The sequence below is a fragment of the Lotus japonicus genome, chromosome 6, assembly GCF_012489685.1.
Source record: "Lotus japonicus ecotype B-129 chromosome 6, LjGifu_v1.2".
NCBI classification, from domain to species: domain Eukaryota; kingdom Viridiplantae; phylum Streptophyta; class Magnoliopsida; order Fabales; family Fabaceae; genus Lotus; species Lotus japonicus.
Window position 1 is genome coordinate 31649902 of NC_080046.1, and position 24916 is coordinate 31674817.

Sequence of the window (24916 nt, forward strand, 5' to 3'; positions counted from 1 at the left end):
TTACTTTAAAATCAAGACCAAATATAAAAGGAAAACGATACAAATATTTTTTATTATAACCACAGTATAGCTATCATTCTAAGGATGGAAGAAGGAGAGAAAATGTAACTGGAGAAGGAGTCTGAGATTATTTCCCTCAAAAAAAAAATCTTGAAGTTCAAATTATGATGATTTATTGGCTGCATAGGCAGGCCGCTAAGAATCTGAATTCAATGACCATATAGCCATTGTGTTAAAAAGTTCCATAGATATACAGCTTACAGTACAAGAGTTCAAAAAAGGAAACAGAAAAGAAAGTTGTTGAAGACTATTCCTGTATTCATAAAACAGCTATCATAAAGGTTTCCACATTGACACAGAATCACAGATACAAAGTTTGCAGCAGCCAAGCATGCATTACTTAACATCATAATCCATATGTTTTTATTCAATAGATACAGGATTGTAAGAAATGGGAATCACAACTAGATCATTTTTCCTTCTCATTGTAGTGCCAAAATCTTCAGTCACGTCAAAATCTTCATGACTAGTTCCAAATGGAAGTTCCCAATCAAAATAGTACAGCAATTGTGCTAGAGGAAGTTCAATACTGGGTAGAGCAAACACAATGCCAGGGCATATTCTCTTTCCTGCACCAAAAGGTATAAATTTAAAATTGGACCCTTTGTAGTCAATTGGACAATCCAGGAATCTCTCAGGATAAAACTTCTCTTCTTCACTCCAGTATTTTGGACCTCTTCCAATTGCCCATGCATTCACAAATAGTTGTGTTCCCACTGGTATTGTGTATCCATTAATCTCACAAGTTTCACCACACTCTCTTGGTACTAGTAAAGGAGCAGGAGGGTATAGTCTCAAAGTTTCTTTAATCACTGCTTTTAGAAATTTCAGTTCCTCAATAGCCATTTCATCAATATACCCTCTGCTACCAAAAACTTTCCTAACTTCTGCTTGAGCCCTTTTCGTTACTCTTGGGTTCTTCAGCATTTCTGAGAACGCCCATTCTAAAATAGTAGATGATGACTCACTTCCAGCTATAAACATGTCCTGTAAGATGTGTAAAGCTGTTAGTTTTGAAGACAGAACCAGTGTGTGTGAACAAACATATTGAGAATGCACATAATAGGTAAAAACCCAACATTGAATTGATTTCTAGTATATATAAACATGCTAATTAACGCCAGGAATAATGTCCAATTTGTAATTTCTTACATTAGTCTTAAAATGAAAACATGAAATGAAGCAGAAAGAAACATAAACTAACCTGAATAACGGCTTTTATGTTGTTGATTGTCAAGTTAAATTCAGGGGCACCATGATCTTTCAGATTCAAAAGAACAGACAGAAGACTTCCATCTCCTCCAGTCTTTGTTGTTGCTTCATTGATGATATTTTCAAGAACTATATCATTATTTCTATGTATTTCCTTCAACTTATGCATCATTCCAGTAACCACATGTAGCCAACGTTGGGAAGGAAACAAGTTAGTAACACTGAAACTTTCAGCCAATCTCATACTTTTCTTGATGAAGAAGACATATGCTTCTTGGTCCTTGCATTTATCACCAAAAGCTGCTCTTGCGACGATGCTATATGCCATATATAAAACTCTATCCGTGAGGTTGATACATGATCCTGTGTTAGTAGATATATATCTCATTAAATGTGATACCTCTTCCTCCCTAATTGATTGGAATGATCGCACACGTTTAGAACTCAACAGCTCCAGTGTGCATATTTTTCTTAGCTGCTTCCAATACTCTCCATATGGTGAGAAGACAATATTAGTGCAGCCATAAGCTGCAATTTCTGCACCGAGAAAGCGAGGTCGTTGAGCAAATGTGATTTCATGAGTTTTCTGTAACGCCCCGATTTCTCGAGGGTCACTTTAGTAACCTTTTTCAAAAACGTGTGTAAATTTTTGTCGAAATAAAACCTTTTAATGATAATAAATAAAAGATAGAAAGAATGCTGAATAAACTTCATTTTATTAAATAGACCAAGGCTTTTTCTTTATTACATCAAGACTCAAAGAAGGAAACTAGTGCTTTCAACCTTACTTAAGCTCATCCACATACACGATGGCTTTAAGAAGGTATCGAGCCCTAAAACAACACTCGACCTCACCCCCCCCCCCAGTACAGACACAACACTCTCCCAACCCGACTCAGACGAAGCCTCTGGCCCTGAATGCCTCATCTACGGCCTCCCTGATCAATGTCCGAAGCCTCTGCTCCTGGCGCTCGATCACCCTGCCGAACATCTCCTCCATGCGAGCCTCTGGGATAGGAAGGTCAGGTACAGGCGATGCCGGGGAGTAATCCGAAGAATCAGGCCCAGGTGGGGGCGGTGTGAACACGATCGGTGGTGATGAACCCTCCGAAGGGTCTGTCTCCATAGTGGACTCCTCGTCGTCAGGTGGTGCGAACCGTGCGGGAGGATAGGGCATCCGAATCTCGCCCTCGAAGCCTGTCACCTTCCGATGAGTGCCGTCCGGGTTGTAGGTCGATAGAAACATGAGCCTTTATACACATACCGGTCCAGGGAGTGGTCTATCTCCCAGGCGGTGTCATCATCCATGCTATGCAGAGTGAGGCCCATTCTCCGGCGATCCATCTAGGCGTTAAGCGCCCCAAACAACAAGCAAACAAACAAGCAAGGGTCAACTTCTAGAAAGCAACCACTCAAGTCAAGTATTGTGTTTGTCAAGTATTTATAGGTAAGCCCTAGGCTAACATTTTCACATAAAGGGAACTATCATGTCTCTAGGTCATAGTTAGTCAATGTGGGGTAAGTATGCATGCAGACGCTTTGGATATCCTCAAGCCAATCCCTCTTAGAAAGGCTGTTTGAACACGACTCCACGATCGGGGATGGACCTCTCCAACGCACCGTTGCCCAACAGCTTGAAGATCAGGGGTTGGACCTCTCCAACATCGTCGTATCTTGCTCGTCCTTATTCAGGGCCTCCCCTGAATGTCACCATCAACTAGCCCAATCCAGGTCACTAGCTGTGGCCAACCAAGCCCAATCCAGGTCACTTGGTCCACAATGCATGCCATGCAAGTCAGTCATAATCACTAGGCCCTAAGCCCATCACGTTCATCTCTTATGAACAACATATCATCGCATAATAACTTGCATGCATAGCAATAAATATAGCTAACACCCTAGGCATATAGGCATGTTCATAATAACACTAGCTAGCATTTATTGCATCATCATCATATAGCATATCTAGCACATACATCATCAATAGTCCTAGCATCATGCTTGCTAACATTCACAATCACAAACAATTTATCTAGGTCGAGGCCGAAGTGCCCTTACCTTTGTCACAGCAAAAACACGTCCTAAGACTTTGGATTTTACAGGATCACGCTCACTTCGAACTTCCTAGTCATGTGGACAGAGTAACGGTACGAATTAGTAGTCGTTTAGCGATAATATATCCTTTCCCCGTCTTTTCAAAAATATTATCTTAAAACCTCGATTTCCTGGATCCAGAGATCCGCTGCGTCTGGATCAGTACCACCAGAGAACTTTGGTGGGTTTTGCCTCCTGAAGTCATTGAGGCCTTTGTTCTGGTCCAGAGTTATCTCTCTCTGACGTTGATGCTGTTCACGTGCTTCTTCAGTAGCACGCCTCATGGCATTATCATTTGCCTGTGCTGTTACCGCTTGGGCCTGCGCTGTTACCGCTTGGGCCATAGTGGCCATCATCTCAGCTAGCTGATTAGTATTCACCATGTTCTGTTAAGTTAAACAAACAGTTAGTACTCATCATAAGATAGCATCTAGTATAACTATACAATATGATTAAGCAATAACTTCAATCAATTTTTAAGCGAAAAATCGCTTGCAGACAATCAATTTTCACTCTTTGCAGAGTCACACAACCTAGCACAGAAGACCTATTCCCCAACAACTCCCGAAAGACTCGACCGTGCTCTGATACCACAATGTAACACCCCGATTTCGGTGGCGTCACTTTAGTAACCGAAAGTAAACTTAATGCGGAAAAACGTGAATATATTTTTTTTTGATAATAACTAAGACAAGACTGAATTAAATAAAACCCAACAATAACAATAAACAGAACTAAATATACAATATATAAACAGCCCCCGCTGTAGTAGTAACCTCGTCACGAGTAAACCTCCAGTGACGGAAAGAAAAGTGTAACGCCCGAAGGCAAAAGGTACAATCCACAAGAAAGGTCAAGTGTCCGCAACACCATCCCTCAAAACTGAGAATAAGCTGGCCCATCGGCCTGAAGCAAGACCTCCTAAGTCCAACCAACTCTCTGTGATTCCCGTAAAGAACCACACAAAAAGCTATAGGTGGGAAACTACCCTGTCCCCAAAGAAAACAAATGATGTTCAGAGCTAAGACTCTACTCCTACACTAATCCCATCTCGAGGAGCTCACACCAGCACTAAACCTACATGCTAGCATGATCGTCGCCCGAATCTGAATCCAGAACGACCTAGTCTATGTACACCATCCGTCCTCCTCTCGCTACCGCGATGCGCTCCTGTTCCAGCATCTCCACTCTAGTCTCCCCCGAAGGGTGAACCGTCATGAACCAGCCCGCCAAAGACATCTGACAAAGGGCGTTTGTCCGCCAAAGCACACACAGAAGACGCGAGGGTCAACTCCAAAGAATTATGTAAATAATAGCACCAATAGATATAAATAAGATAATAGCCACTTAGGCTTATAACTAGGGATAACATCCTAGGGTTGCATATTTCCACAAAGAATAGAACGACTGTAAATCACAGTTAACATGCATCAAGTAGAACTAACAAGTATCAAACACACTCATTAACTATGTCAGTATGCATGTCGCATGAAATGATATGCAGGTTAACCCAGTCAACCAATATGCAATCCGGAACGGATGGACATCATCGGATCAGCCCTTCACCAGCCACGGTGGTGCCATTTCGGCCCGTGATGCCTCTTACTCCAACAACAACGGTAGCCAGATCTGCTACTAAGAGTCGCCTAATAGCGCTCTTACGCGGAAATCCGGGTCTTATGACCATTTTGGAATCCACCGAGGTCCGGTATCACGCCGTGTATTAACCTCCAATCCACCGAGGTCCGGTATCACGCCGTGTATTAACCTCCTATGTATGCATGAGTGCAATGTGATTAGCCAAACAACGTCTCCGACCTCACTCGACACGTCGCCACGTGTTCTAGCTAACTTAATGTCTCTATAAATAATACCCTAAGATAAAAGTCGATTCTGCGACAAAGTACAATAATCATAAAATGAGTGCAAACACTCACGATAACTCTTCGAGTCATCAATGCTCACACGAAGTCTCACGCTTCAGTGGAGTCTCACACATTCACAAAGTCTCACGCTTCAGTGAAGTTTTATGCTTTCACAAGGTCTCACGCCTCAGTGAATTTACACACTTGCACGAAGTCTCACGCTTCAGTGAAGTTTCATGCTCTCACAAGGTCTCACGCCTCAGTGGAGTTCCATGCTTTCCACAAGGTCTCACGCCTCAGTGGAGTATCCCGCATTCACAAGGTCTCACGCCTCAGTGAAGCTTCATGCTGTTCACGAGGTCTCACGCCTCAGTGAAGGTCCATGCTTTCCACAAGGTCTCACGCCTCAGTGGAGTATCACGCATTCACAAGGTCTCACGCCTCAGTGAAGCTTCTCGGCTCATCCCTTGGATGGCTAACAAACTGCTCAACGAGCGAAGGAGTACCAACATACTCAGAACTTACTAAACTCCTCAACACTTGGATCCGACGACACTCCTCGCTTTTCCAAAACTATGATTTGACTTCCAATGCCTTCCTTCGAGGTTGTTATCATTACTTAAAGATTTTGAGGTTATTTAAGGTCTTATGAATTTTCTTTATAAAATAGATTCCATTTTGTCTTATCGCAAGTCTTATACATTTACAGGATCTACCAATCCCAAGTCGCTTCCCGAGGATGTCTCGATCCACTAAACAAAATCAAGGCCCGAACCTCGTTCGTCCTATCAAACTTTCTCAAAACTCTCAAAATAAAATCGGCATGACCTGCCCGCTATTCTCACCATTCAGAATCTCAGATTTCAGTACAGAGCATATTTAAATCATCACAATCAACAACATGTCATATATCAATAAATCGCATCATAAACACTTAGCACTTAGCATATAAAGCATGCACCACACATCCTAGATTACCCACATAGCACATAGCATGTAAGTCAATCTCAAAAACATTCAGTAGATGAATCATCTACATTGTCAGCCGAAGCCTCAGAAAACATTTTCCAATCACACACAATCCCAGTGCATAAACAGTAAACAATGTCGAAAACATCGACCCTAAGCATTAACTAGAGATTCAGTGAGAAGCCCTCACCTGTAGGTTCTCCAGAGTTATCTCCTAAAGTTCCACAATCAAAGCCTTGCTCCGCTGGAAATTCCTCAAAATCACCTTTAGAGCAAAACCACAGAAATACTATCAGAATCTATCGAAAACTAAGCTATCGATACTTACTAAGGTTACTCGAAGTAATCTATACCCTAAGGTACGATAAACTAGCGCGAAAGACAAGTTTTCGGAAAAATGAAATTTTCCTCCTCCCCCCTAATAGGGCTCGGCCACTTTAGGTAATTATGGGGCTCGATTTTTCTTCGATCAAACTTGGTTCCTATGCTTTCATTAGCCGTAACTAAGGGTATTCTGAACTCGGAAAAATTATCGGATCAAAAACTGTCGCAGGGGTATTTTGGTCATGATTTTTAACTTAGAAATTTCAAAACTGAAATCCCAAAAACCAAATTTTGCAGGGACGTTACTAACGACGTTTATGACAACTAATCCTACTAACACTAAGCTAAGGCGATAGTTTTTAGCCTAAAGGTTGAAGCTTTACCTCAAAAACTCCAAAAATGGGTATTTAAGGCTAAAATTGATTCCGGCGGAATTCCGGCGACATAACGGAAAATCTAATCCGGCAGAAGTGATCTTGGGCACATATAGAAGAGGTTTAGAATCAGAAATGAAAGATTCAGGATAGTTTTGCAAAAACCCATAAACTATCCGCTCAGAAAACTCTACAGAAAAGCTATGGAAAAAGCGATCAGAGGTAAGGATTAGCGACTATACCTCGAAGCCTTGAAGTAGCAACTGATTGATCGACGATCAAGCAAGAAATGAAGAAAATCTCTCCTCCTCCTCTCCTATGCAAACTCGCGGCCTTGAATGGGTTTTTGGGTGAGTTTTGTGATTTTTTTCTCATTTCTTGGCTATATATAGAAAATGGTAATTCGCGGGAAAATGAAAGTTTCGCGAATCTGATTTTTCCGGCATCATTCTCCATGAATTCTAAGATAGGTTTTGGCAAAGGAATTCCTAAGCTAAGAAGATGTCTCCTTGTATTTTTGGCAACTAATGCAAAGTCGGTGCAAAGTCGGTGTAAAACTATTTTACCCGATAAGTTGCTTTTTGCATCGAATGTCGGAATGGAAAACTTCCTTCTGAAGAAAGATTGAAATCATCAAGAGAAATGGGTGTACGCGTGTAGAATATTCATTTGAAGCTCTGAATAGATAAAGTCTTCATTGTCGAGAAATTCTAGGGTTTTGAAATACCAGGGATTCGGTTTCGGCAAACTTCCGATGATTGGAATCGGACGTTCGTAGATCCTAGAGTTTCGCCTCGAAACGATTGTGATAAATGGAAAAAGAGAAGTTCTAACATTTCTCTGAAGATTTTTGGAATTAACTGCCATCGTGCCTAAAAGTGAAAATTAGCTATATACTAGGGTTTCTGACCTAGGTTTAAGCGTAAAACGTTCGTGCTATAACTTTTATCGATCATAATGCAATCCTTGAACTTTTCCTGAACTTTCTCCTTCATAAATATATTTCATTTAATAAACTTTCGTTCAGGTTTCCCTTCACATTACATCAACCCTAATCGTAAATGGAAATCTCTTCCACTTATTCTAAGCTTAAAATCTTGGGTCTTACACAAAGGATCAGATTGATAATCAATACTATTATTGCTATAGTATAGAGGAGGATCCAAGAACGTATGATGAAGCTGTGAAATCTCGAGATTCTGCTTTTTGGAAAGAAGCAATTGATGAAGAGATGAGTTCTATCATGGAAAATAATACTTGGGTATCTTTCATAAGATCAAAACCTCTTTTCTAAAATAATAGTTTGAAGATCATAAGAACACTTTAAGAACATCATGAATTTTCTTAAGAAAAACCCCCCAAAATCATAAGTATTCCTAAGCAACTCGATCAAGATCATTCTCTTCTGGTTTTTGGCAGATCAGCTTAAGCTGCAACCACAGAGCATATTGAGAATGACCTTGCTCAAGGCTTAGAAACTAAAGCAATAAAAAAAAAGGCAAGAGAGAGAGAGCTCACGGCTAGGGAGAGAGGAGAGCAAGTGAGCTTGTGTGAAAAATGAGGAGGAGGAGCTCTCTATTTATAGTGAGAGGTGAGAGCAAGGCATTAATTGCTTTACTTCCTCCCCAAGTGAGGCCCAAAACCGCCCCTCCTTCAGCCCATTCTAGGTTTTCTAGAACTTTCCAAAACTCCCACTTTTAGCCCTTAAATTTAGGTTTATTTCCTAAAGTAAACCCCACAAAAATTAGCATTTAAATCCCTAATTATTTGAAGAAATAAAATCTGAGTCACAAGAGTTTCAAATCAGATTTGGAGGGATCCTTGGAAGTTTTAAAACTTTAGAAATCAATCCCCCATCAAATAGAAAATCAAAGAATCACATCCCTAATTTTTCTCCATCATAAAACCTAGCTAGAAAAGGAAATTTTTGCAAAAGTCTTCTTTTTTCTTCCTCCACAAGTCTTGGCCGACCACACCCTCTCCTTGCTCAGATTTTCACCAAAAATTTTTAAAATAATAATTTAAATAAAAACCCCAAAATAATTAATGCATTAAATGTACCATTTCCCTCCTAAATGCATCAAAACTTCAATTTTAAAATCAAAAATCCTCATCAATAATTTTTGGCTCCAAAAATTCTTGCTCCAGCTCCATGATGCCTCAAAAATATTTTCAGAATTAATTTTGATATTAAACCATAGGTTAAAATTATTTAAATGCATTTTATTTAAATAAAACCCCATTTTATTTAAATAAAACCTTCAAAAATAAAACCAAGGAATATTCTCTCCTAGAATATTCTTAAAATCATGCCCAGCACCTCCCCATAAGGTGTGGCCCACGGAATCGTCCTCGTCGACTCGATTCGCCAACTCATCGCTGCCGTCGGGTCGATTTTGACCTAAAAGTCGCTGTCGCCGAACCCTAGCAATATTATAGTCAAAATGCTCGTATCGTCGCGCTCATCAACGTCTAGAAGTTTCTAGGACTTAATATTGCTTCTAACAATTAATCACCTTTTTAAAAGGCTTAATATCACATATAGCACAAGCAATTCACAGAATATTATTTAATATTATTATTAAAATAGTATGTCCTAAAACTGGGTCTTATCAACACTTCTTTGGCAATTTATGGAGAAGAAACCACTATGGATGATGTCTCTCCAAGTTGTAGGTGCATTAGAGGGCCATATTTTTGGGATAACTCTTTCAGCCAGCGGTGGGGGAGGGAGCCAATGAGGTGATGTATGCTTCCAAGAATCTGCAGCTTCCATGGCCCTGGAGGAAGATTGGAGGTTGTGTTAGTTGTTTTGAATCTCTTTATGGTGCTTAAGATCATAACCATTAAGAGGGTAAGACAGAGAAGGATGGGGAAGGATAAAAAATGATCCTCCATGAGGAAAAGTGCAGAGAGAAGGATAGTGCTGTTGATCACTGAGGATCCGTGTTAGTCCTATTTTCTGCAGACCAAATGTCCAAAAAATTGACTTATCTTTTTGTCTATTACACACCTTATAGCTGATTTAAAATGTAAGTTATTCTTAAAATACATGGGCAAGCGGCAAACCTGGTTCTATAAAGCTGCCGCTAAGTACGAGATCCAGGGAGGGGCTGAGTCCACTTTGTGGATCTAATGTAGGCAGTCTTACCTTACATTTTATTCTTAAACTAAGAGCTGGTTGCAATTTATTTAAACTTGCATAATATCCTTTTAGATGCTGTCCACCAAGTGAAAATTTAAGAAAAGATGCTTTTTGTTTGTTTCCATCTATTAGTTTATAAATTTAGTTGAATCGTGGAACCAATCATATCATATACAAATGGACGATTCACAGTTTCCTAGGCTGAATTTGAGGGTTTACTTACTGGTTTAGAACCCTACAACATGTGAGTGCAGCTTAATAAATTAGCTTTATAAAGATCATATGCATGAGAAGCATGAGACTTTAGAGTTAGGACCAGGGGCGAACCCACAGGCAAGTCAGGGGTTCAGATGAACCCCCTGAAAACAAAAAAAAACTACTTACCCCCTTGTAATGTTTTTTTTGAACCCCCTGAAATTTTAGATTTGCACCCAGACCCCCACTTACTTCTCTCTCTCTCACACACTCACCAGTCACCAGACTCACGCTTCACGTCTCACCCTCTCACTCACGATTCACGCTCACCGGCCACCACCACGCCACGCCACCACCATCCACCGACCACCTGTCCTGCAGAGGCTCTGCGGCTTTACCCTAAATTGAATTCCTTTCTCTTCTTAAGCTTGATTTCCCTAACCCTAAATTGATTCCCTTCTACTAGGGGTGTACAAGGGACGGGTTGGGACGGGTTTTGGTTAACCCTAACCCGGCCCTAAATATTGATCGGGCCAATTCTTAGACCCTAACCCGTCCCTAGACCCGAAGAAACCCGACAATATGCGGGTCCAATTTAGGACGGGTCTATGTAGGACGGGACCGGGTTGACCCGAGGGACAATAAATTTAAGACTATTTAATACTAATTGTAAAATTTAAAGACAATAACATACTAAAAGGGTTACAAGTGAGAACTTTTTTTTAGAAGAAAGAGCTTGAAATGATCCAATTCTTGCATAATCTATGTCATAATCTATTGCACTTGAGAGGTTTACATTTTATTTGATCTATATGCACGTGTCACTCATTTTGTTTGATCTCTCTTCACTTGTCTCACATGTGCATTACATGATTTTCTCTTGTTAAAGCATGAAAGTGTCCATCTTTTAACCAACGTTTATTTAATTAATAAGATAGATGTTAAACATTTTCATATCATCCACATGGTAAGATAAACTTGAGCACCATCTATCACATTTTAACCATTATAACAAATTAAAATTTTATAAAATATATATGTGGGACGGGCCGGGTGGCCCGAATGTCAACCCGAACCCGACCCGAAGCCAGATAACTCAATGATCAACCCTAACCCGACATCTTTTAATGATCGGGCCGGGTTTAACCCGAACCGAAAGGCTTGGGCCGGGACGGGTTGGCGGGTAGGGCCGGGTCTTGTACACCCCTACCTTCTACCCATCACCTTAGCTTGAGCGCCCATCTGTTGTGGACCCAGAGCGTCAGCGTAACTCGAGGAGGCTGGAGCGGCAAAGGGATCTAGGTGACCAGCTTAGCACATATCGAAGTTCCTTTGGGGGGGAGAATAGGGTTGATGATGGAATTCCTCCCATAGATGATGGTGGCTTGGCTGTATTTTTCCTCATTCTTCAACCTACATCTATGTTTAGGGGTGCCACAGGAACTAGACTCCAAATGCGAATCAGGAGACCAACCTTTGAGGCAGCAGAATCTGGAACTACTTATAGAGATGATGCAAATAATGAGTCTTCTGGTATGAATCTGATGTATTTTGTAGTATATATTTGTGTATTTCTATGCTGACAACATAGTTCTGATGCATACATATTGTCTGGTGAATTGAGTAAATGAATCTTCCAGCCATATTGCTCTGAATGATTTAATGCTTACAAGCTGTTTGAAGAAATAACTGAGAGACTTTTATTCATGTTTCCATTGTAGTTTCCATTGAGGTTAGCAATGAATAATTGACTTCACAACTAGTTGAACAAGGATTTTGGTTAATGTCGAAGCTTCTTTATCTTGTTTAGCTCAATTGTTTGATATGAGAGTGAGGTCTTGAAAATTGCTAATATCTTAGCTACTCTTGCTTGAGCTTCTTAGAGTCTTAAATGTTTGCTGGATATGTGGGTTTTCCCTTTATGTTGGGTATGGTTTTTGGTGACAGGAGAAGAATTTAGTGTCTTCTCTTTGATCATTTGTTTGTTAAAAACTTGCACCTAAAATCTGCATTTGAACTTGGCTCAGTGTTTATCTTAATTGTTGCTTACCTGTTAGATTCTGAGTTACCTTGCTGTCCAATTGTTCATACTTTGGTCGATGGTTGTGTAAAGCTAGTTTGCTTCTACATTGAATATTGTTTCTGTACAATCTGTTCAGATGATAGTGATCTTCTTTTATAATTATACATTTGGTACTCTTACATATAAATTTCCAATTGGTTATTTATGAAACTCCAGTTTTTCTTTTGATTATGGTACTTTGAGGAACAATCATGTAGCCTTAATTCAATGTACCCTTGGAAAGTGTTTAATTTTATGGGTTATTCTATATCTTTCTATAAACTGAGCTGCTTCAATCTTGATGAATATGAATAATCTTTAGTCATTTTCTTACAATTGTTACTTGTTTCATATGCTTTCTATAATGAAATGCAACCATCAAGTGAGCAATGGTATGTTTTTTTCCAGATGTATAAACATATTACAATTGTTTTTAATTATATTTTTATCGATGTGCTCTTTTGAAAAATTTGAACCCCCTGACCCCGGGGTCCTGGATCCGCTACTGGTTAGGAATAGTTTACTGACAAAGATTTCCACAGCCAGTGATGCAAGCAAATATAGTACTTCCAGTTACCATATTCCCATGACCCCATCCACTCATAACTTGAAATTTCTTTCTTACCTGTATACAAGTTAGCCTGGCTTATTGACCAATTTTACCAATAGTGGCAGAATGTTGATGTTCCTTGCAAATGGTGAATCCAAACAAAAATTCTCTTGAATAATCATACTTAATAGAAAAGCTACATAAAGAAAGCTGGCATGAGTGACATAATCTGAGCAACTTTCAAACAGAAATAGAAAACAATGTTAATAACAAGCCAGGATAGCCAGAAACAAAAAGGTCTAGTCGCAGATTGATTTTAATTGTTCATGCCCCTCGTAACTCAATTTTATCTCCCCTCAAATTTGGGGGAATTGGATGACGAATATTTTATCAGACAAAAATGCCCTTAAGAATTAGAATTTCTCTTCTTCCTTTCCTTCCCTGCCCCTCCCCTCCAAGTCTTAATCGGGATTGGGAGTATCTCAAGAGGAAGAACTAGGTAGTGGCAAAATGGGGCAGTCGCCTTCCAAGAGAAAATTATTCCTTAATAAAATAGTATTCAAATGTTATTTTTCTCCCTCCCCCCATAAAGTTTTTTGTACTTCCCTTTCAACTAGTGATTGTTAATTTTGTTTGATGTGCTAAATTTTAGTCCCCCCAACCCAAATTTTCTGGTTCCGCCCGTGAGTATCACATATTCCTATAGAAAAGCTAATTCTCCAGCGGACTAGCTTGCTTGCAAAGATTGGTGCATCTTCTGGAGATTTTCTGAGTTACACACTCCATATTGGAGCTTCTGCTGTTAATAGATAGGCCCCATAGTTTGTAGCTTTTTCTGTCTAAACAATTTTTACTTAAATGTTTTACTTAATCTTAAAAACACTCATTACGTACAGATACTTTTTTTTTGCTAAGTACAGATACTTACAGAAAAAATATGACTAACTAATCTCATGTTAGAAAAACAGTTCTAATAAAATCTCTATTAAAACGCAAAAAATGAGATTATTAAGGCAATTACAATTTATAAGAGTAACATATTTTCTTGATCATATTTCCGTTACTTTCATCCATCTTTTCCTATTCTTAATTATTGCTTCTTTATTTTTGCTATATGAAACTGTGGAAACCAACTAAATTGAGCGTGTTGAAATGATTCAATATATATTGCCTACATATAACGGGTGATGGAAGCATGTGTGTGTTGAGTTATTATTAGATCATGTAATGGCTCTCGAATGCAGGCTATTCATTACATGGTTTTGCAGTTCATTAAGCCGATCATGAATAGAAGAAGTATCTACGATTTGTTTATTACCTTGATACAATAATAACACTTGCCTTTCAAGTATTATTTGATCTCATGATCTTATCTTATGGCATACAAAAGAGCATTATAATAACTATTAATTCATCATGTCCTCACAATTCAAGAGTTTAGGTGCCGGACCAACATCATTCCTAATAATAATTTATCTGCCGATTTCTCAGCATAAAACACTTAAATATTCTCATTTGTAGTAGTAGCTGAACCATAACTTCAAAAATCAACAAAGTTCCAAAATCCCATCAGTAATTCATTGCAGGAAAACAATATAAAAAATAAAATGAAAATGAAAATGAAAAACTATTAAACAAAAATTTGAGCATGTGGTGACAGTTGATTTGGTGGTTCATCAATTTTAAAGGAGGGAAATACAAATTTTTTTAAAAGATCCAAAACTAGTTCACCAAAAATAAGAAATAACCAAGACCATAGTGGGGGGTAGTTGCACTTGCAACCAGTGTCTTCAACCGCTCTCCATGTTGCAAAGTTCACCCTTTCTAAACTAATATTCCACCAACCGTCTCATACTTTACATGATCAAGTTTACAAATAAAAACACACTTAGTTACACAACACTCTTTCAACTGCATTAGGCAGAGTCTCATTTTGCTAAAAAAAAGAAGCTTTAACACAAAGGGTCCCTTTTAAACTCAAAAAACAAACCCATGGTTCATAAGAGCATCATGCAATGCAAACCTTACCATTTGGATTTGAAAGAATCATCATAACGCTTGCTTATTTATTACAACCAGCTATTTCATGAACAACTCACCCTATGTTTCTCATTGGAGTTTCAAATCATGGGGTTGTCTTTGAGAGTTGTAGTCTTGTTTGTATTGGCTTTTATGATGTTTTCTCAGGTGGATTTAGCAAAAGGTGGACATGACAACAGAGTTAGGAGCTACATTAGTTGGGAAGATTTGAAGGTGGATGAGCAAAGCTTAGCCTTGAAGTCCAACAATGATGTTAGAGTTATCATGGTTGATCAACATGGAAGGGGACATTCAAAAACTGTTCAAGGTGCAGTGGATATGGTTCCAGATCACACTACACAGAGGGTCAACATCTACATTTTCCCAGGAGTTTACAGGTCAAAATCTACATTTTTCAGAATTTTTCTTTTTCTTTTACTTTCATCACCTTCATGGATCTAAATTGTGGTCGCAACGTAACGGTAATTGCGGCCCTTTCAACCTGCATTTGCCCGCTACCGCAATTTGAAACCCTGATCACCTTCCTATCACTATCTAGTTATAGTCAAAAGCATTTGTTTTCATTATTTTCCTTAATTTTCAATGCTACTTACTCCTTACCTTATCATGAAAAGCTTTTATGTTTTTTTCACCACTTTTTATATGCAATTTGTGCAGAGAAAAAGTGCTGGTCCCAAAAACCAAGCCTTATGTATCATTATAGGTAAAAGAAATCAAACAGCACGTGTTGTGATTACTTGGAATAGCAAGTCATCAGATAAAGGTCCAAATGGCCAAGCATTAGGCACTTATGGCTCAGCAACTGTAGCAGTAGAATCAGATTATTTTTGTGCAACTGAGATCACTTTTGAGGTAAGAAGAACACTATGAACTGGTTGGGATGCAAATAAAAAAGCACTTATTGGAGCTTATCTGCTTGAGAAAGCACTAGACAAGCTCCAAAAGCTCCAATAAGTATGCAATCGAACAGGCTCTATGTTATTGCATAAACATATAATGAATTACCAAGAGCAATTTTGGAATTTGTGATATTATTGGGTGGTTGTTGCAGAACACAGTGGTTACAGCACCTGGTACAAAAGGAATGCAAGCAGTGGCACTAAGAGTAGACAGTGATAGAGCCATGTTCTATGGAGTTAAGATTAAGGGAACACAGGACACTCTTTTAGACAACACATGAACCCATTACTTCTACCAGTGTCTCATCCAAGGCAAAGTTGATTTCATCTTTGGTAGTGCAAAATCACTATATGAGGTAAGATTATAAAGTAGCTAACTAGTCCCTTTATAGTATGTTCGAATCAACTTATTTTTCCTCAGAATCAATTCCGAAATTCAGAAACTACTCAGATAAGCTTGATTTTAGAATTAATTATAGAAGAATTTTCAAACGTACACTTGCAGAATTGTCGTATTGAGTCAATAGCTGAGAACTACGGAGCCATTTCAGCGCATCACAGGGATTCACCACATGAGGATACAAGCTTTTCTTTTGTAGGGTGTAGCATTGGAGGAAGTGGTGGCAATGTGTACCTTGAGAGAGCATGGGGGGAATACTCAAGAATAATATACTCAAATTGCAACATGGATAATATTATTAATCCTCAAGGATGATCTGAATGGAATCATCCTGAAAGAAAGAAGTATAATATCTCACTTGTTCTGAATTTGAGATTATGATTCTATAATTCAAAGTGCATACTTATATCTAAGATTCTGGTATTTCAGGACTGCAGTGTTTGGTGAGTATCAGTGTCATGGAAGAGGAGCAGATAGAAGACACAGGGTACCTTGGTCAAAATCATTCAATTATGAAGAAGCTAGGCCCTTTTTGGACAAGAGCTTCATAAATGGAGATCAGTGGCTCAGATTGTAACATTTCGTTTTATTGTATTACATACGTTATTTCATTATTTATCTCCTTGTTCATTATCTTACACATATCACCAATGAAAAAAATTGATGCTATGATTAGTACTTTAGTAGGGAGTCCCAAATGCTCAATCTGTATCATAAATTCATAATCATAAATCATAATGAATTGCAACATGTTTGTACCCTTGAAGCAACACTTACAAGTATTGTCTTTGTTATTGCCACCATATATGGCTGCCTAAATGCTTTGTTTGAATTCATAACAGAAAAAAATAAAATTGAATGAGTAGGAAAAAATGTGGAGAAAATTATATATTTTTACCTTATCCAAGTGCCTTGTTTGAATGTGTTGAATATCTGTTAAGATTTTGTTTATTATTAGTCTGATCTCATTGAGATATAGTTATGATTTGTTTATCTATCTTAGATTAGTATCTATTTAAATAGAGATGATATCTATTTAAATAGAGATAGGTTTAGATAGATTTAGTTTCTTTTTATCTCTTTGTTAGTCTATATATATTGTAGTATTTAGTCAAGAATTAATCAATGAAATACATAAATATATTTTCATCAAAGTCAAGTTGGTATCAAAGCAAGGTTTTGATCCTATTGGCACAACCGCTACATCTCTTTGGATTTATTTTTCGTACTTTGCTTCCGCGCTTGTTAACTCTTGTCGTTTTCTTACGGCCTCGTTTCTTTCTGATTATGGTCCCCTTTGTCTTGGAACCTTAGTAATGTTCAACCACTATCAAATCAATGTCCTTCCACGTGTTGCCTTCCCAACCCTCGTTCGTGACGCTACTTCCACAGAAAGGTTCGCCATGTTCTCTTGGTTCTTGCGTTCTTGTCAGCCACAGTCACGGTGATTTGGTCTGTTTCACCGTCGTTTTCGATTTTGCCCAGATTCAGAGTATTGTTAGATATTTTTGGAACCCCTTGCTTTTTAGCGTGTGATTTCAGGTTATCTCTTTTGTATCTTCTGCAAATAAAATTGAAGAAAAAACTGAAGAAGGAAAATATTCTAGTTATTCCCTTGATGAAGTTGCCGCAATGATATGCAGCACCATATCACTGTATGGAGTTAAGGTTACTAATATTTTTCAAGGTCTAGACGAATCAAATGTCCTCCGGCCCGACATGAGTAATGCCATTGAAGATATATTTAAAGCATGTGTGGCTTTGGAGTTGAAAGAAGTTGCGTCTCAGATTTCTGTTTCTACACTCTAATTAATGCAATCAGAGATTATAAGGATTTATGTTCTTGGAGGCCCTTGCTCTTGTACGTTTGTTCGTCTTGCTTGGTGCTGTTTTTTCTGCTCTTATTTGAGCCCCTGGTTGTTGTCCTTCTTTGTTGGGTTGGAATGTGTGATTTAAGATGCTGAATTTTCGGTGTGGAAACCACAAAAAGATCCTTACATCTGTGGTGATTTCTCAAAATCAGTTTTTCATAATTCATGTGTTCACATTGATGAAGTATTCGACCAGAGTAAGCGGTGAAGGGCAATTCCAAGTCTCTACAATTCTGATTACCGCATTGCATTGTGCGGCAGTAGCTTCTCTTCTCGAGTTAATCATATTTGTTACAAGCTATGCATATGACATATATGCTCTAGCTTGAGGGGAAGATATGAACATTGTTAAATATCTTAATAGAGACTACGGTCAGCCATCGCTTTCCACTGCACGTCGCTGGTTCGGTGGAGGGTGTATCCAAGAATGATGCTTCTATGGTGATTGTTTAATCGCAGAAGAATTGATCATTGCAACCAAATGAGGAAGGTCCGACGAACCGTTCTGGGCAAGCGCCACCGAAAACAGAGGTCAGGAAGGCAGCGCGTGCGTCTCACACACCGATGCCGAGCTCGCAAGTGGATCTCACTCGCCTACAAAGAGGTGGCGCATGGAAGCGCGTGATGGAAAATCTGGTGGCGGAGACAATATGCAAGAATGATGCTTCTATGGTGATTGTTTAATCGCAGCGTGTTATAGAGTATCCAACAATCTGATTCAGATTCTTGAATTCCTTTGCTTACCTATTTATCCATAATCCAGTTTGTGCTAATGTTTTTGGGAGAGGCAGAAGCGTCAAGTTGAATCTAATTGTATTGATCCGCTGCATTGTTCTCGCAGGTCCTCTTTGTGTTTCAGCCAGGTTTGGTTTTTAAGGTCCTCTATTTGACGTGTGTTGTGGCGCCACCGTTAATGGTCGTCTGGTCTTCCTCTTCTAGTTTGGTTCGTGGGTCTTTTGTGTTTTCTCATCTGCGATGTTTCTTGCTGTTTGAGATCTTAGTTTGCATCTCACTGTTCGAGATTGTAAGACCCAAGTTTTTAAGCTTAGAATAAGTGGAAGAGATTTCCATTTACGATTAGGCTTGATGTATCGTGAAGGGAAACCTGAACAAGAGTTTATCGAATGGAATAAATTTATGAAGGAGAAAGTTCAGGAAAAGTCAAAGGATTGTATCGAAGTCGATTTAAGTTATAGCACGACTAATATTCGTTTTAAAACCTAGGACAAGAACCTTAGGAAATCAAACTGTGTTCCACCCTTGGAACACTGTAGGAATTTAGTCCAAAAATCTTCAGAGAAATGTTAGAACTTCTCTTTTTCCATATATCACAATCGTTTCGAGGCAAAACTCTAGAATCTACGAACGTCCGATTCCAATCATCGGAAGTTTGCCGAAACCAAAACCCTGGTATTTCAAAACCCTAAAATCAACCGACGATGAAGACTTTTTCTATTCGGAACATCAAATGAAGATTCCACACGCGTACACCCATTTCTCTTGATGATTTCAATCTTTCTTCAGAAGGAAGTTTTCTATTCCGACATTCGATGTAAAAAGTAACTTATCGGGTAAAATAGTTTTTACACCGACTTTGCATTAGCCACCTAAAATACAAGGAAACCTCTGTTGAGTTTTGGATTTATGTCGCCAAAACCTATCTAAGAATTCATGGAGAATGAAGCCGGAAAAATCAGATTCGCGAAACTTTCATTTTCCCGCGTTTTGCCAACCTCTATAAATAGCATTAAAAACAAGCCTCGAAAACCAAAAATCATACCGATATTTCTTTGAAAAATTAGAAGATTCAGCGGGAAGAATATCGTGTCTAAAATACGTTGGATTCAATAGGAAGAATCGGAAATCACTCTCATATTTTTATCTTAACTCTATGAGCTAAATCCTCCGATATCTAAACAAATCTGTACCGGTTTACAAAATATCTATTCATCCTTATCCGATCTTTGATATATATCTACTCACTTCTTGGTTAATGGATCATTTTAATTTGCTCAAAGTGATCATAATTTATATTTTACTATTTCATAAAGTTCCTCATAATTTTTAGTATAGTTATATATCCATTATATATTTTTCTCTTAATTTTGTGAGCTAAATTCTTCAGTGTCTAAATTAATTTATACCAGTTTACAAATATCTTTTCAAAATATCAATCCAACCCTATCACTCCACGTCCCTCCAGCTTTGCCCCACCACATGTTGATATATTTTCCAAGCCCCTGAACACCATCAGACAAGGCAATGTACAAAGCCACAAACATATATATAAGGAAACTCAATTCCTTTCCTTTTCACGCACAAGCATCTGATCTTTCTTTCTTGTTTTCTTTTTTTTTTCTTTCTTTCTTTTTCTTCTTCTTGCTGCAGCAACAACACGCACACCATGCCTTCTAATTCTTCTCATCACCAATTTCTTCTTCATTTTTCCTTGTTGCAACAAACGACCCACGCACCATAGTCATTCATCACCATGCCAATTTTCTCATCACCCTTCAAGCACCAAACCCGCGAGCACAAAGGGAGAGAGGGAGAAGAAGTTTTTTCGCCATTTCTTGCTTGATCGTTGATCCAACAGTTGCTACTTCAAGGTGTCGAGGTATAGTCGCTAATCCTTACCTCTGATCGTCTTTTCCATAGCTTTTCTCTATGTCCTTCTGTACTCTTAGTTTTGAGGTTTTTGCAAAACTATCCTGAATACTTCATTTTTTATTCTAAACATCTTCCTTACGTGCCCAAGAGCACTTCTGTCGGATTAGATTTTCCGTTATGTCGCCGGAATTCCGCCGGAATCAATTTGAACCTAAAATACCCATTTTTGGAGTTTTTGGTGTTAAGCTTCAACCTTTAGGCTGAAAACTATCGCCTTAGCTTAGTGCTAGTAGGATTAGTTGTCATAAACGTCGTTGGTGACGTCCCTGCAAAATTTTATTTTTGGGATTTCAGTTTTGAAAATCCTAAGTTAAAAATCATGACCAAAATACCCCTGCGACAGTTTTTGATCCGATAATTTTTCCGAGTTTAGAATACCCTTAGTTACGGCTAATGATAGCATAGGAACCAAGTTTGATCGAAGAAAAATCGAACCCCACAATTACCAAAAGTGGTCGAGCCCTATAAGGGGGGGAGGAGGAAAATTTCCTTTTTCGAAAACTTGTCCTTTCGCGCTAGATTATCATACCTCGGAGTACATACTACTTCGTGTAACCTTAGTGAGTATTGATAGCTTAGTTTTCGATAGATTTTGATAGAATTCTGTGGTTTTACTCTAAAGGTTCGTTGAGGAATTTCCCGAAGAACAAGGAACTTTGTGGATTCGAGGGGGGAGATTGTGAAGGAAAGATTGAGGAGCTGTTTGTGAAGGAGCGTTTGAAGAGAACCCTGGAAATTGGCTAAGGTGAGGGCTTCTCACTGAATCTCTAGTTAATGCTTAGGGTCGATGTTTCGACATTGTTTACTGTTTATGCACTGGAATTGTGTGTGATTGGAAAATGTTTTCTGAGGCTTCGGCTGACAATGTAGATGATGCATCTACTGAATGTTTTTGATGAGTGAATGACATGCTAAGTGCTAATTGGGTAATTTAGGATGTGTGGTGCATGCCTTATATGCTAGGTGCTATGTGGTTATTGCTTAAGATATTGACATATGACATGTTGATTGATTATGATGAGTTAATTCTGCTTTTGCACTATAATCTGAGTTTCTGAACGGTGAGAAAAGCGGGCAGGTCATGCCGATTTTATTTTGAGAGTTTTGAGAAAGCTTGAAAGGACGAATGAGATTCGGGCCTGGTTGTGGTGTTGTATGGATCGAGACATTCTCTGGAGTCATTTGGGGATTAGGAGATCCCGAGAACTTATAGGATTCGCGATAAGACTAAAAGGATAATTATTTTGTAAAGAAAACTCATAAGACATTAAACAACCTCTAAATCTTTAAGTAATGGTAATAATCTCGGAAGGAAGCTTTGGATGCAAATCATAGTTTTGGAAAACGAGAAGTGTCGTCGGATCCCAGCATTGAGAAAGTTGAGGGGCTTCGAGTATGTAGATGTTGTGGTGCTGTTGGAGCAGCGTTTGTTGTTGTGCTGTTGGAGCAGCTATTGTGGTTGTGCTGTTGGAGCAGCTATGTTGTTGGGTGTATCTTCGACTTTGCGGCGCGAATCCGTATGTCCAAACTCGACGGGTTGGGCCGATTCGGCAATAATTGTTGACACGCGCGAATCCGTATATTCAATCCGATGGATTGGATCGATTCGGCGGTAGTCACTCAGGCACGCGTGAGTCCGTATGTTCAATCAGAGGGATTGGATCGATTCAGCGATTGCCATTTTACCTCGCGTGAATCCGTATGTTCAATCCGAGGGATTGGATCGATTCAGCGACAACTTTTCGACACGCGCGAATCCGTATATTCAATCCGATGGATTGGATCGATTCGGCGGTACTCACTCAGGCACGCGTGAGTCCGTATGTTCAATCAGAGGGATTGGATCGATTCAGCGATTGCCATTTTACCTCGCGTGAATCCGTATGTTCAATCCGAGGGATTGGATCGATTCAGCGATAACCTTTCGACTCGCGCGGATCCGTATGTTCAATCCGATGGATTGGATCGATTCGGCGATAGTCATTGGACACGCGCAATGTCCGTATGTTCGACTCTTTTGAGTGAACCGACTTGGCGTTGTCATTTGTTGCGTGTGCGAGTCCGTATGTCCATTCCGATGGGTTGGATCGACTCGACATGCCTAATTGTGGGAGTTGCGTGTGCGAGTCCGTATGTTCAACCCAAGGGGTTGGATCGACTCGACATGCCTAATTGTGGGAGTTGCGTGTGCGAGTCCGTATGTTCAACCCAAGGGGTTGGATCGACTTGACATGCCTAATTGTTGGGCTATCCTGGGGATAAGTCCGGGAAACCGGTAGTTTCCGAGTATGTGATACTCTTTGCTTGTTGAGCAGTTGTGACCATCGGATTGAGATGAGTCGGATGATCCGGAGATCATCATGAGTTACTATGTTGATGTGAAGAAGTGTCTTTTGTCGCAGAAATCGACTTTACCTTAGGGTAAGCTTTTAGAGACTTTAATTTACCTAGAACACGTGGCGACGTGTCGAGTGAGAGTCGGAGACGTTGTTTGACTAATCATCCTGCATTCATGCATACTGATTTAGTTGTCGAGTGTGATTGTTATTTGTTAATCCTATTTGGAACATGTTAATTGTTATTATTGCTGTTAAGTTCATTATGGAATATGCAACCCTAGGATGTTATCCCTAGCTATAAGCCTAAGTGGCTATTCTCTTATCTATATCTATTGGTGCTATTATTTATGTAATTCTTTGGAGTTGATCCTCGCGTCTTCTGTGTGTGCTTTGGCGGACAAACGCCCTTTGTCAGATGTCTTTGGCGGACTGGTTCACGACGGTTCACCCTTCGGGGGAAACTAGAGTTGGGATGCTGGAACAGGAGCGCATCGCGATAGCGAGCGGAGGACGGATGGTGTACATAGACTAGGTCGTTCTGGATTTCGAATTCGGACGACGATCATGCTAGCATGTAGGTTTTAGTGCTGGTGTGAGCTCCTCGAGATGGGATTAGTGTAGGAGTAGAGTCTTAGCTCTGAACATCATTTGTTTTCTTTGGGGACAGGGTAGTTTCCCACCTATAGCTTTTTGTGTGGTTCCTTTACGGGAATCACAGAGAGTTGGTTGTGAAGGTATGAAAAACGGTAGAAAGGGGGGGGGTTTGAATAACGTTTTCAGTATAAAACTTCCACCTTAAAGATTTTGACAAATCTTTCGAGAATTTAAGTGCTAAAGATAAGAGATAGAGAAGCACACAAGGATTTTATCCTGGTTCACTTGATAAATCACTCAAGCTACTCCAGTCCACCCGTTAAGGTGATTTTTTCCTTCTTAGAATGAAGGCAATCCACTAATCAGGTAAGAGTTACAACTGCACTTGAAACCTACAAGTGACTAACAATTACACTGACTTAGCTCACACTAAGATTCACTCTCTTAGTCTTCTCTAGGATCCGATCAACCTTGATCTCCTAAAGGAACTAAACAAACTGTTTATCAAAGAAATGTTTACAAGAGATTTGCTTCTAAAAAGCTAATAGTAAACTCAATGAATTTCAGATGAAAGAAGGCTTAGAATATTTTGAATATGTCTTGCGCGTATGTGTTACTTCTTCTCGCCGCTTCTTTCAATCTTCAGCCTCTATATATACTCCAAGGATTAGGGTTGAGCGTTGCATGGGAAATGCTACCGTTGGAGGGCAGTTCTGGAAAATCCAGCTTCTGCTGTGGCTGAGAACGTTAGGTAGGTCGTCAGGAAGGTACACTTGCTTTTGTACTTGGATAGCGACTTGACCTTTTAACCTAGGAGACTTCTGATCAGAGGAATGCTTCGTATTGGAACTTGTGAAGCCGGTTGATCAGAGTCAGAGGGAAAGCACAGATCCTCTGACCATTGTATCTTCTGATTCTAAACTCAGAGGGAAGAACATGGCCTTCAGAGTTTCTTGCTTCTGGACTTCAGAGTTTCCACTATTCAGCTTCTGGATCTTCAGAGTCTTCTACACCATCAGAACATCTGAACCTTCAGTGTTTATTGGTTATCAGAACTTCTGGATCTTCAGAGCTTCTAGCGACTGAGTCCACATCAGAGTTTGTATAGCTTTAGAACTTCTGAAGCTTTTCCACTGTTCATACTGAACATGGTGAATGCGAAAGCGTTGCTTGGGTTACCCTTTATACACAGTGCTTCTGATTTGTGTGAGATTGAGTTGAGGTCAGAGCCTGTAAATAGCACACTCAGAAAA

At 39.3% G+C, this 24916-nt stretch overlaps 2 pseudogenes; one reads left to right on the forward strand and one right to left on the reverse strand.

The window, feature by feature from the left end:
- Positions 1–423: 423 nt before the first annotated feature.
- LOC130726007 (premnaspirodiene oxygenase-like) lies at positions 424–9796 on the reverse strand (annotated as a pseudogene).
- Positions 9797–11417: 1621 nt separating this feature from the next.
- LOC130723048 (pectinesterase QRT1-like) lies at positions 11418–16961 on the forward strand (annotated as a pseudogene).
- Positions 16962–24916: the final 7955 nt, after the last annotated feature.